The following is a 9,801-nucleotide window of genomic DNA, read 5'->3' on the forward strand; positions in this document are numbered from 1 at the left end:
ATTGGTCATTTATATAGTCTAATGGATACAGAAGTCACAACTACGGACCAGGAACCACAGTTTTCTGTAAATTGGTAATAAAGACGGTCATCAAAGCTACTTAAACAACGTGGCGAATCTATGCTGTCGTAAACAAGTGCGTCCGTTCATACGTTCTTGGGGTAACGTTATTTTCTTTAACGACGAAGCCAAAACTAGCAAACACTTACTTAGCTAACACTTATTCCGGTAACGGCACACTTTGGTAAATGGGCTCTTATGAGACTGCTAAAATGAAATTCAGCGACATATTTCTCTGCACATAAGTAAGGGGCTCTCATGTTTCTCTGGTGACAGTCTGACTTCCGCATTGCTCAGCAACAGACCACTTGGCTAAAAACAGAAACACCAGAGACGCCCAGCGTCCCTTATGGCAAAGCTTGACGGTTCACAATGTCTTATATTTTCAATACATTACTGAGCCTGGCTCCGCGCCGGCTACCGACAAGTTAGCTTTGTTAGTATCCTCATGTAACATTAGTACCAGCCAATGCTATCGAGTGAGTCCACGCCCTCATTGTGAACTCTGTCCGAGCTACAGTAAAAATCATATTATAGCCTAACAAGGCCGAACGAATTGAAGACGAGCTTCTCCAACACAGGGTTATCAGCCATACCTTAAATTACACCAGTTTAAACACAGCCGAAAAACACAGATATGTTTAAAGCGTTAAGACGAGTGCTCGATAGTTTCGCTTACCTCGCTTTCTAGGAAATATAACAGAGGTTCAAATCCCACCAAAAAAGTGAAACTTCTTGATCCAATTTCTGGGAGAGTTGTAGGCTGTGACGTCACACTCTGAAATTCCAGCCGTCTCAGTCAGTTCAGAGGAATGCCCATGTAAGGCAGCAGGCCAGCGGTGTCACCAAGCCAGAGCATCCCGGCCCTGAGTACCTGGGACAACTCCACTAGCTTGTATTTATTTATAGAAGGATGTATGTAACAGGGAAAAAATGTACATTGGAATGCAGTTTCACATTTTTGTCCAACGTTAACCCCTATGACTCTGTCCTAATAAGCCATTGTGAAATAGATGTTGATAACTAATCGTGTTTTTAACGAGAATGATATTTCCTGTATATACAGGATGCACAAATGCGAAATGCAATCCAGTTTCACAGCCATAAATAGCCTACAGTACATGCCTTGTCTACCAGGTGAGTAAAATATTGTACAGAAATAGAAAACTTTAACCCAAATAAAAGAGAAACACCTTACAATATAATGTATTACAACTTCACCTCAAACTATGGAATAAATTACAATACAACTTAATCAACACTTCTCTGACCTTGTCAGTAATGGAGCATTTCAAGAGTCTCATACTGCACTGCAATGTATTTTATAGGTGTTAAATAATGTATGCACCAGTGTCCTAGAAAAGACTACCCTTTATTAAATGGCACCAAACTACCACTTAATTCAGATTAGGACTATTATTTTCAGCCAGGGCAGATGACTTTTGTTGTGTAGTATGCTTTGTGGTATTTGTTTGACTTGTATTATAAACTTTAATATTACAGGGCTTTTTTTTTATAAGAATGGGTGATTTTTTTTTTTTCAAGGTATCCTGCTGAAAACACATAGTAATTGGACGAAGGGCTTTGAAATTGCAAGGTGCTGACTAAAAAGGAAGCAGCTCAGCAAGTGTTTCAGTAACATAGAGCACTCATCCAATGAAGTGTGAACTGGCACATGCTGTAATTTTAACTGATTCAAATTCATACATTATGTGTTGCATGCCACAGTGCTCCCATGCACTGTCATGCACTGTCTGTCTTTTGGAACCATGAGATAGAGTGGGTGTTTGTTAATGTCTCCACTTCAACTTGGCAGTGTGACTCGTTTATTAACTATATCTGAATTTACTAGTTTTTGTTTATAGTAAATATTGAGATATTACTTGTCATATATTCAAGTATTGGATTTAATAACAGATAGTAGTGAAGGTGATTCTGGCTTAAATGTCAGAATCACACAACCACCCAAGAAACATGCATGCTTACACTACACCCATAAGCTACTGTGCCACTGGCAGTGAACAACAGATTTCTATTTTTTGGCTGTTCATGCCATGTACTGCCCCTGTACCTATGTACAGATGTGATTCATTTATTCCTTGGTTTGTTTGTTTGTTATATTAGTTTCAGTCATAGTTTTTTCCCCCCCTCTAGTTATGGTTAGCAAACTTTGCTTTGCATGCATACACTGCAACTGTGAATACGACCTTAGTTCTTGTACTGTTATTGTCACATAGTCGACAGTTTCTGTAAGGTTTTCCATACTTCGAGCCCCCAGACTGTGGAACACGCTGCCCATTGAAATCAGATAGGCTACATCATTAGCATCTTTTAAATCCTTTCTTAAAACCTTCTTTTATAGGAAGGTGTTTATGAATTCTTAAATATAAGTTACTGGTTTTGTAATTCTACTCCAGCCATTTAACATTTTATCCCCCAATGTTTAATGATCCCTGTGTTGTTTTGATTTGGTTCTTCTTTATCTGTATTGTTTTTAATCTGTGCTGTTTTATCTGCTGTTTTTTTCTTTTTACGTGAAGCACCTTGTAACCTTGTTAAGAAAAGTGCTATATAAATAAAGTTTATAATTATATCATACTACATACGTTTCTGTGTTTGCGCAATTTATTTCTGTGGGTATGAATAACATGAGCTGAAGGGACCTCCACAAGTGTTTAGACAGGATCACTTCAGTGTTTACTCTCTGTCTTATGTATGGAATAAGAGGGATTTAAGGGGCTGAACAGCAGATGGTTGGCTTTAATTATGGGATCAATAGCCACAGTGATTGAACACATTAGTCACATACAGACTGACTTGCTAGTGTAAGTATTTATCAATTTTCATTATACATTATACAGTTGAAATTAAATTCACAGTAACACCAACACCAGAGTTATGGCCATGTCTTAATTCATACTAATTGTGTACAGTATGAATTAACTTCTAACTACACAGCAGACATATCGACTTACAGTAGAAAAAACACAGATGCTTCTGATAACATTACCGATGGCTCCATTCTGTTCAATAGTCCCAGTAAGCATGGCTAAATGGAATTCAGCCATCATTCATTTTATTATTTACACCTGTGCTTTTCCTACTGTGACATAAGGGGAAAGGGGCAGGGGCAAAAAAAAGTAAAAAGGACACCAGCTGCATGCGATTATGGTGAAACAATTTCAAAACCTTTTATAGCATGTAGGGCGGCCTATTGGGCAATGCGTCACGTTTTCTCCACTGGAAGGGCACCCTAAAAGGCAATGCGTCACGTTTTCTCCACTGGAAGGGCACCCTAGAGGGCAATGTGTCACGTTTTCTCCACTGGAAGAGCATCCTAGAGGGCACTGCATCATGTTTTAACCACTGGAACCCTAGAGGGTCCTGGATCAACTTTTCTCCACTGGAAGGGCACCCTAGAGGGCACTTTATTATGTACTCCTGAGTCCACCAGTGGTTAGTATACAGGAAATTAACAAAGTTTTTTTTTTTAATGGGGGCATTTTGGGGCAGCAAAACAAGCTGTAAACACTGACATATTATCACCTAATAAAGTGTATGGCAAACATGTTAGATAACAGTTGCCTGTTTACACATCCAGCAAACACAGAGCAACATTAGCTTGTTTGGATTCGTGTTTCTGGCCAACCGACAAATATAAGATCAACATTCACTCTCTGTTTAGCTCTGTTTTGGTCTCCGCTAACTCCTGGGGGAAATATCTGGCTCTTTAGCAGCTAAATGCTCCACTACATTCACCAGTTAGCCGCTAACTTTGTCTGTCAGCTGTCTGGTGCTGAATTGGTAGCATTCAATGGGTTTATCAGAGCTTCTTCGCTAAAAACAGCTTTTTATTGTGCCTGGAAACGAGATTGAAGAGAGCAGCGAGACTGAACCAAAATAGTAAAGTTGAGGGCCATAAAACCAAAACAATGAGCCGGAAGTTGCCTCGTAGAGCTGAGTGGAACTGCAGTCTGGTGATTATTCTCTGTGGGTTTATCATTACAAGCAACCCATTCATATTACAAAGAGTAATTTGACCCATTGTTAACATAAAATAGTGATTAGGGAAGCTTTAGTACTTTTTTGTTTGTTTTTCAAAATCTTTGTGAGGCTGCACCCCCACCATCCGCAAATTATTAAAATTGTTTGCAGTTGAAAACTCCTCCATTACCTTTGGCTTTGGATTGCCTTATGGAACAATAGTGTACATCAACAGCAAACTAAAAAATCAAGCATTTTGTAGTCCGCACACTGACTTTTTCATTTTACTAATTTTTTAAAAACTTGCTGTGTGAAGACACAACACTCTCAAAACCTGCTTAAAATGAATATGTAGGATGGAATTAAGACACACGGTGTTAACTTATCATCGTAGGAAAAGCACAGGTTTAACTTGTTACATTAATGATGGCTCTGTTCCATATACACTGCCAAGCCAGTAAACTGTTACTATATAATATAATTAATGTTTTTAATAACACTTGTGCCTCTCCTGCTGTAACATGGCAAGATTTCTGCTGTGAAAAAGGTCTATAATGACAGTTAACTTAAGCACCTTTAATCAATATTTTGTTACTAAAGGAATTTCACATTTTTGGTAAAATGTTCTCCTGATAAGTATTTGAACAATACCTGAACATATTCTAGTTTATAATGACTGAGCTCCTGTGTTCACTCGTTATCCTCGGCTCCACTTGAATTTGGAGTTGTTCTGCTGCTTCTCGTTTGTCAAAGCTCAAAACGCTTCTTATGTTTGATACATGCAAGCCACCATCAGATGCCCAGCCAAGCGCTTGTCTCATGTGGGCTTTACCTGACCTCAGCGATCTTTGCCATGCAAACTAGACAATTAGTTTGACTGAATGCAAATACAATAACTGATTCTTTTCTCACAGTTGTATCACAGTGTTGTCATTTATAATACTGACATTATGTGTCTTGTGTATTTGTACATGCCAGCACATTCAGATACTGTTGCTTTTATCTCTTATGAAAGAAGGGATGAATGATATAATTACTGATTAGTTTCTATGAGCTAGTTTAATGAAAATATTTACAAGAAATGGAAGTTGTCATTATTTTTAGAAATATAAAAAAAGCATCATTCACTCTGAGCCTTTTAACCGGCAATTCTTACTTTACTGCAACTGATTACATTGTGCTCCAAGCCGTGAATATACTTTTTTTCACCGTGCATGAAGGAAGCATAAACAGCACTTGCAGATCGAGCACGCTGATAAAAAACAAACGATTTGAACTATTTTAGTGTCTTACCCATGCATCCCCTCATCTCGAAGTTCCAGGGCACACTGAAAAAGGTAATCTCATTTGTAATGTGTGACAGCTTATTTGCATGTGTGTGCACTGGCAATTTTTTAATGGGCCCGCCAGTGATTCTTCTTCCACCGATTTCAAAAAGACACCCTGGAACAGTTTAGACGACACATGCCATCGCCTGTGAACTCAAGTTATCAATCAAGCACCAATTAACATGCTTGGTTAGAGGAAATCAAGGGCTCTTTGATGTTCGGCAGTTAGGGAGTGTAGCTGCGCATGTCATTGATATGATGGGTTTCAATTTTATCCTCACTGTACCAAAACATATGAAAAGAAATGTGCTCACAGCGTCCACCACAACAGATAATTCACATTGGAGATATGTTTGATGTTTAATCTAACTCATGTTTAACTTCACTCATGACAGTCAATACAGCACAGAAAGGAGAGTCTGCGAAAACCATTTTGTCATATTTTAATGTTTAAATTGTTCCAGCATCGGATATCCTGTTTTATTTGCTGGTTGTAACACTGTCTTCTCCCCCACACCACTTCCTCTGAAGTAGGTAAACCTCAAACACTATAGACAGCAGCTGCACAGTTGATGTGTACTTCCTCAGAAAAGTAAGTGAAAGCGTGTGTTTTGCACCTACATGCTGAATAAGAAAACAAGAAACCAATTGTCTTCTAAATGCAGCTCTCTTAGTTTCAAAAAGGCCCAGGTTTTCAGCAATGACAATGATGATGACAATGTTGACATCATGCAGGTTACATCCTGATGAATGATGTTTTTGTTCATTTGTAGCTAATGTCATTTGGTATCTCACTATAATCATAGACAGTAGGCAGGCAAGTCCAGGTGCTTTGCACAAAAACAACACAGAGATCTTTTGCAGAAAAAAACCCAAAAACAACAAATGTGTCTGGGAACTATGTATGCTCTGTTAATTAGAGCTGAGATAGCCGAGATTAGTCTTCAAGCACAACCATATTACAGAGAGTCATGCCAAATAAGGAAAAACAAAAGTAGGAGACAGGCAGACTCACTACAAAAACAATGTCCCAAAGCTACTAATCAAACAACTCCCAATCTAGATCTAGACCTCAGATTACACTAATGAATTCTAATTCTGATGTTTTAGCATGTAAATATGTATTAAAACGGTAGACAGAGACAATCCCTGCCTACAGCAAAGGTTTTAGCATAAATGATTTGTACTTGTGAGCTTCATGCTGCACCTTTGAAGCGTTTTTAACGCAGCCGGATTTTGTCGCTGTATCCTGAAATCAGTTTTTTTGGGGTTTGCAATTTAACATGGCATTTATTTTTTTCAATGAACATTATCAACTTTCTTACCTCTGAGGAAAATGGATTCAACTGGCTCTGTTCCTCAGGAACAACGGAGTAGTTAAGCACTTTGTCTAGTTGATATTATCGAGCAAAAACCTGGACAACACATGCAGCCATCAGCATGGTTTCAGTAACAGTAGAAAATAAATAAATCACTAAATTGTTAAATCTTTTCTGAACTAAAACCACAGAATAGAAGTATGTACTGTAGGAAGCAGAGGCCTGCAGACTGAACAGGAACCATATTTCCAAGTGTTGGATGCGGGAGGGGGTGGGGGGGTCAGTAGTGTTTCTTGAAATAAAAATCAATTACCATTGCAGTGGTGTTTAATCTTTTTTAGCCATGTAGTGTGAAACTATTTGGAGATTTAAAGCTAGCCTTCTGCTGTAACAAGTTTCTGCTGAACAGTGGCTGCTGAAATGCTAATTGTAAAACGTAGTGCAACAGTAGCACTGAGCAGTATCATGTAAAGAGCTGTAACTGAGTCAGTCAACTGGCTCAGTAATGTAGAGCAATATCTACCTAAGCTTTATGGCATAAGCCGCCATAAACAACTGGTCATACCAGACCAAATGAGGCTGTAGCAGCAAAACCCCTGAGTGTATTCAATTTACCAAGCATATGTTTTATTGCTTATGAATTCAACTTTTGATTTGTAAGAGGAAGAATATGTTATTGCTACTATTGTTACATAATCTCGCTTTAAGGCTGCCCACATATATTTTACCTCACAGTGACTATTGAGCTTTTTTCCTTCTATGTAACAAATTAATAATTATCAGTCAATCAATAATTTTCCGTTTTTCTCGACATCTTTCTTGTCCAGGCGCTGAGTCCAAAAAATTTTGCAACACTGTTGAACGCTCCCTAAAAAAAAATGTAGCCCCCCAACTGGCTCTTCGTCAGCTTAGAGGTATCCTCTGTACAAAATATATACCGAAATGCACACAGAAAGAAAGAGAAAGAGACAGAGAGGAGTTAGTTGCACAGTCTGGACAAGTCAAACAACTTGCTCAACATGTTCAAAGTAACAATTTTCAAAAGGTTCATCTTCTCTGGCCCAATTGAATTCAGTGTATCAGTTCCTGAAGGTTTGTTTTTCTGCTCGGGATGCAGAGCTCCTACTTGTTTTTCTTGTCTGTTCCCGTATGAGGTAAAGACAACGAATGGACCAGCTTCTTCGGACCATAAACCATGCTGACATTCCTGTGAAACTACAAACACACAAGGGAGACATTCCTAAAATCTGAGGGCTGTTAGACTGAACTCGACCTGCACAGCCAGAGATGATGAATTCCTGCGCTACAGCTTGTATCACTGAATAAACAATAAATTGGAAGTTCAGTCTTACTAAAAAGATTGACATCAATTACCTTAAAAGGACAAACAGAAGTTAATTTACTCAAGTATTCTAACAAGATGCCACTGTTTGTTTATCATGTTTGGTTAGAAAGCCTGCTACAGTTGAAAGTTTCCTCCCAGCAACAAACATCATTAATTATTCATACACACTGTTTGTCTACAGTAAAAGAGTGGCAAAGCTAGAAGTATACAAAATCAAGTTATTTGCAAATAATTGATAAGGTTGAGACTACACAAAATCAAGTTTTTAAGTTTTTTTAAGTGAGTATGAATCATTTTATGCCAGACAAAAGTTGGATAAACAACACATAATTTTATAGACACACATTTTTAGCTTTCACAAGCAGTGCGTTACTTTTGTAACCAAATTCAGCATTTTAAGTTTCTGTGTAGAAGGTAACACATGCTAAGAAAGACAAAAGAAAAGACAGCTACAACGGCTTGTAAAGTGTTTTTGGAGATTTTCTTCCATATTTAAAGGGTAAGGTAGAGCCTCCTCCCAGCCAGAATGAAAAACTGCTAACACCGCTAACGAAATAATGCTATACCTCAGAGTCTTGGCTATGACATCCATGCGATTATGTCACGGTTGAGGAGCAGCCACAGAATTCGGCTAAACTGACCTTTCAACGCCAAGGAGATGCATACAAGCCAGTTTTGAGCAGAAAAGGTGTGCTCTGCACACAATATGTGTAAATCAGCTATACTAAAACAATATGTGGCGACCCGGTAGCTCACCTGGTAGAGCGTCCTTACCTCAGCGGCTCGGGTTGGAATCCGGCCGGCCCTTCTTTCTTTGAGTATTTGTTCTTGTAGATATCAACTTTAAATAGAATACTGACACAATGAAACACATTTTATTCCTGATACTGAAAGTCACACTTTCTGAATACACAAAGATGTTATAGTGCGAGTGATGAAAAAAGACAATCATAGAATGTCTATGACAAAGATATCACTTTGAATCATCTGTTATATGTAGCCTGTGTCTCTCTCAGAAGTATATTTTCTCTTCACTCCATAAATGCCAGCTAATGCAAAGTACAAGATTAGGCACTTGTGACCTTTATTAGAGCTGATAGTAGCTGCCATGGATACCAGGGAGCTCCATGTTGGCACAACAAAGGCTAGTAGTGGAGCGAGATTAAAGATCTACATGATAGCAGGTAAGTGAAAATGACAAACAAGCATTATCCTTTACTGGTGTGATAATTACCTGCAGTCAACTTCCTCTGAAAGGTTATCATACACACAAACGACCTGGAAACGCTCCAGGAAACTGCAGCAACTCAATATAGCAGGTTGTTTATGGGAGGGGGAGGTCTGTGATTTCAAATCCAAACAATTCAAGTGACATTGACACACTTGATAGATAGATATACAGATGGATAGATTGACTGATTGATCGATTTATTGATTGATTGATTAATGATCCGTAAATTCAGGCTGCATCACTCACGTCACATGTTCTCTGGGGCCTACATTTTAATTAAATGTTTTTCAGACAGTGCAGGGTGACTGTTTTCAACTGCCAGACAATGTTTTTTTCACAGACCCTGCTGATAGGAATCACTGCAAAGCATGCTGTAGAGAGTGAGGATGCTGTGACTCTAACATGTTACATTTCCGAGGGAAAGGCCAAGCCAGAAACACCACACCACAAGTCTGTCTGGACTCTAAAAAACCCCAAAATAAACACTTCATGAAATGAAATCAAGTTTGCATCTAGAAGGTTGCAACGAAAAAT

General features: G+C 38.5%; 1 protein-coding gene across 3 annotated transcripts in view; it reads right to left on the reverse strand.

Moving 5' to 3' along the window:
• LOC122877612 (LIM domain containing preferred translocation partner in lipoma) overlaps positions 1 to 940 on the reverse strand; it is a 157,138-nt gene extending 156,198 nt beyond the window's left edge. For all 3 annotated transcript variants that reach the window (XM_044199394.1, XM_044199395.1, XM_044199392.1), the window contains exon 1: positions 740 to 940. The gene's annotated coding sequence lies outside the window, so the exon portion shown is untranslated. The remainder of the gene's footprint in view (positions 1 to 739) is intronic.
• Between the last annotated feature and the right edge of the window lie 8,861 nt (positions 941 to 9,801).

The sequence above is a fragment of the Siniperca chuatsi genome, linkage group LG6 (assembly GCF_020085105.1).
Source record: "Siniperca chuatsi isolate FFG_IHB_CAS linkage group LG6, ASM2008510v1, whole genome shotgun sequence".
NCBI classification, from domain to species: Eukaryota; Metazoa; Chordata; class Actinopteri; order Centrarchiformes; family Sinipercidae; genus Siniperca; species Siniperca chuatsi.